General features: G+C 45.6%; 1 long non-coding RNA gene across 1 annotated transcript; it reads left to right on the forward strand.

The window, feature by feature from the left end:
• The first annotated feature begins 6 nt into the window (after positions 1-6).
• LOC112074272 (uncharacterized) lies at positions 7-828 on the forward strand. The gene is made up of 2 exons (XR_002894710.2): positions 7-284; positions 680-828. It is a non-coding gene; the product is annotated as an uncharacterized lncRNA (long non-coding RNA).
• Positions 829-4,645: the final 3,817 nt, after the last annotated feature.

The following is a 4,645-nucleotide window of genomic DNA, read 5'->3' on the forward strand; positions in this document are numbered from 1 at the left end:
GGAGCTAGGAACACAAGCATTTCGCTACACCTGTAATAACATCTTCTAAAAATGTGTATGTGACCAATAAAATGAGATTTGATAGCATAGAACATGTCCCAGGTGAGGTTTCATGTACAGGGCAGCAACAAGTGCAGTGTAAGTGTGGGGTCTTGACCATACGGAGGAAGGAATGGAGAGTACCAGGCTGGCTGCACCAGTAAAGTTCATCATGATGTGTCTTCTGCCCCGGGATGGGGGGCCCATGTGGTGATAGAACATCCCAGATATTCACACCCAACCCGGTGAGTCTTGTCTGCGACCGCCAACCGCTGTGTTGATATGCCAGTACTCCGGGCCGGTGGAAGTGGATATTTCCCTGAGAATGCATCACGCTTTCATAGCCTGCTGGTRCCAGATAATACTGTATGTGCTTCAGCCAAATATTGTAATATAGCCTGGTCCCAGATCTGTCCCAGATATATACAGTGTGCTTCAGCCAAGTCCTCTGCTCTGACTACTGTTGTCATGTTTGGCATCACCATGAACGAACATAACAGAGAGGATCTATACAGATCTGGGACCAGGCTCTTTGTACCGTATTCCGTAAGAAGAGACCCAACATTAATGGCCATGACCTGAAAACATACTGTGTCTGTCTCCCCATCTCTCTACAAAAACACATCCATGGAAAATCCAGGAACATCTGTCTGTGTCAGTACTCCTGAGGGTTTGGCAGCTTCCTCCCTGGGCTCTGGTGACAGCTGCCTGCAGGGTGTGAAACCAGGGGGTGGTGGGTGTCACTCACTGACACCMCTCATCATAATCACCTGCATAAATTAAAAGGTACAGTGTGTTGCTAAAGATGATATTGCGGTTTGCCCCCATTGCCAACTAATGAAACAAGAGAGTCAGTATCAAATATACTGTATGGAAGAGCACACTCACAGAGATATACAGACACAGATTCATGAATATCAAAGCTCAAAAGTACAGTACAAGGCAATAAGTTTATACTTTATAGACTGAAAATTACAGAGCAGAGCAGTACATAAACAGACAAACATACAGACAGACAGACACACACACACCAACCCATACACCAACCCTAGGTCCTTCTGCATTCCTGGTTGGTCATAAAAAGTGGGATTGGAGTTTGGCATCTGGCCCAGACCATGAGATCATGTGATATAATCCCCATGGCAACCACTACACCTCAACATAAGCAGACAGACTGACACACGCACGCATGGACGTCTTCCCAGACAGACCCCTCAAGCCAAACCTGGCAGGACCTCTGTGTAGAGACAGGATCTGTCTTTCCTCTCCTCCCAGGGGGACGTAGCCCTTTGTCCCTCTGTCAACAGCTTGTGTCATGCTACTTGAGCGAGGCCTGAGACTCTAAACAGATTCCTCTATTTGTTTTGGCCGCTGCGTGGGAGTTCGACGAGGAGGAGGAGGTTTGGATGTTTGCATCCAGCATAGGGTTGTTTGTATTTTCATGTGTCTTGTAATTCATCATCAGGTTTCACCCCTCGTCCTCTCTCTTTCTGGGGAGCCTTAGGACTGTGTTGCACTAATGCACGTGTCATGTCATATGTCACTGTGTGTCTACTCTGTACTCTGGGGCTCATGAAGTTGGGATCATTCTTGGTATGAGTTGTAGCCATGCTGGTTTGAAGGTTATGTTTTAATTCAATGAGCTATACTGTAAGTGTGGTGACAGAAATTATAATGTAGTGACGCAATATACTTAAAGTTAAAGTCCACTCATGACAATCTCAAGAGGCACTCCTGCAAATTAAAACATTTAAAAGTCAACACTTGGTTATCTCTAGATAACTAAAGTCGATTCGATTGCATCACTTGGAGCACTGCAAAGCACTGTGGCTTAGTATTTACACTCCCTGCTATAGGCCCACACGACAGCAACGGAAATATAGGTCTACAACAACGTCATATATAGAGGCGTTTTAGAATAGCATACTTTATGGCCGTACTAAAACATCCTGTTCGCCTGACCCGCTCCTGAACATCTCTCTGGTCAGTTTGGAGGAATTACAGCCTTGTGTCCCCAGCAATTGATTTATCTCAGAGTTGTGGAATTCCCAAATGAGTTCTCTGTTGTAGCAGGAAACTCAGGGAATGGTTTTATTGCCCGGCGCCCCATCCACCTCAGAGTCTGAACTGTGATCACTGCCCGTAACCAAGGAGATCACCCTGCTGTTTGTAAACAGTTCATTTTCTAGGGGGTGGCGCTGGATGGAAAAGCCTGTAGGCCTTTCCYACTTTCAGTTCACAGTATTTGGAGAGAAAAGTAGCCTTTATTCGCTACTAACACGCTAACAACCACACATGCACAAACACTTACTGATATTAACACTAACTTTAACATAATAACAAGTGTAGATAGTAGGCATGTTGGAATTCAGGATGGGAATATCCAGATGATTAAGAAACTCCATAGGCACAGCTATAAACAGTTTGGAGGTCGTACTCCGAGCATGACTGTGGTATGCACAGAGTGTCCCGGGCCAAGGAGCTGGTGTGAAATACTTTAGGAGAGTGATAAAGGTGAATCATGGAGAAGAGTATAAAGCATCATGGATGATTGATGATGGTCAAATACAGAAGGACAGTAACAGTAAGGTGGCATCAAGGCTACGCCTCGGCTGCTAACTTTACTGTATCACTAGGTTACGCCTCTGCTGCTAACTTTACTGTATCACTAGGCTACGCCTCGGCTGCTAACTTTACTGTATCACTAAGTTACGCCTCGGCTGCTAACTTTACTGTATCACTAGGCTACGCCTCTGCTGCTAACTTTACTGTATCACTAGATTACGCCTCGGCTGCTAACTTTACTGTATCACTAGGTTACGCCTCGGCTGCTAACTTTACTGTATCACTAGATTACGCCTCGGCTGCTAACTGTACTGTATCACTAGGTTACGTGTAGGCTGCTAACTTTACTGTATCACTAGATTACGCCTCGGCTGCTAACTTTACTGTATCACTAGGTTACGCCTCGGCTGCTAACTTTACTGTATCACTAGATTACGCCTCGGCTGCTAACTGTACTGTATCACTAGGTTACGCCTCGGCTGCTAACTTTACTGTATCACTAGGTTACGTGTAGGCTGCTAACTTTACTGTATCACTAGGTTACGCCTCGGCTGCTAACTTTACTGTATCACTAGGTTACGCCTCGGCTGCTAACTTTACTGTATCACTAGGTTACGCCTCGGCTGCTAACTTTACTGTATCACTAGGTTACGTGTAGGCTGCTAACTTTACTGTATCACTAGGTTACGTTAGGCTGCTAACTGTACTGTATCACTAGGTACGCCTCTGCTGCTAACTTTACTGTATCACTAGATTACGCCTCGGCTGCTAACTTTACTGTATCACTAGGTTACGCCTCGGCTGCTAACTTTACTGTATCACTAGATTACGCCCGGCTGCTAACTTTACTGTATCACTAGGTTACGCCTCGGCTGCTAACTTTACTGTATCACTAGGTTACGCCTCGGCTGCTAACTGTAACTGTATCACTAAGTTACGCATTGGCTGCTAACTTTACTGTTTCATTAGGTTACGCATCGGCTGCTAACTTTACTGTATCACTAGGTACGCCTCGGCTGCTAACTTTACTGTATCACTAGGTTACGCCTCGGCTGCTAACTTTACTGTATCACTAGGTTACGCCTCGGCTGCTAACTTTACTGTATCACTAGGTTACGCCTCGGCTGCTAACTTTACTGTATCACTAGGTTACGCCTCGGCTGCTAACTTTACTGTATCACTAGGTTACACCTCGGCTGCTAACTTTACTGATCACTAGGTTACACCTCGGCTGCTAACTTTACTGTATCACTAGGTTACGCCTCGGCTGCTAACTTTACTGTATCACTAGGTTACGCCCCGGCTGCTAACTTTACTGTATCACTAGGTTACGCCTCGGCTGCTAACTTTACTGTATCACTAGGTTACGCCTCGGCTGCTAACTTTACTGTATCACTAGGTTACGCCTCGGCTGCTAACTTTACTGTATCACTAGGCTACGCCTCGGCTGCTAACTTTACTGTTCACTAGGTTACACCTCGGCTGCTAACTTTACTGTATCACTAGGTTACGCCTCGGCTGCTAACTTTACTGTATCACTAGGTTACACCTCGGCTGCTAACTTTACTGTATCACTAAGCTACGCCTCGGCTGCTAACTTTACTGTATCACTAGGTTACGCCTCTGCTGCTAACTTTACTGTATCACTAAATTACGCCTCGGCTGCTAACTTTACTGTATCACTAGGCTACGCCTCTGCTGCTAACTTTACTGTATCACTAGGTTACGCCTCGGCTGCTAACTTTACTGTATCACTAGGTTACGCCTCGGCTGCTAACTTTACTATATCACTAGATTACGCCTCGGCTGCTAACTTTACTGTATCACTAGGTTACGCCTCGGCTGCTAACTTTACTGTATCACTAGGTTACGCCTCGGCTGCTAACTTTACTGTATCACTAGGTTACGCCTCGGCTGCTAACTTTACTGTATCACTAGGTTACGCCTCGGCTGCTAACTTTACTGTATCACTAGGTTACGCCTCGGTGCTAACTTTACTGTATCACTAGGTTACGTGTAGGCTGCTAACTTTACTGTATCA

Source organism: Salvelinus sp. IW2-2015, unplaced genomic scaffold (genome assembly GCF_002910315.2).
Source record: "Salvelinus sp. IW2-2015 unplaced genomic scaffold, ASM291031v2 Un_scaffold2554, whole genome shotgun sequence".
Classification (NCBI taxonomy): domain Eukaryota; kingdom Metazoa; phylum Chordata; class Actinopteri; order Salmoniformes; family Salmonidae; genus Salvelinus; species Salvelinus sp. IW2-2015.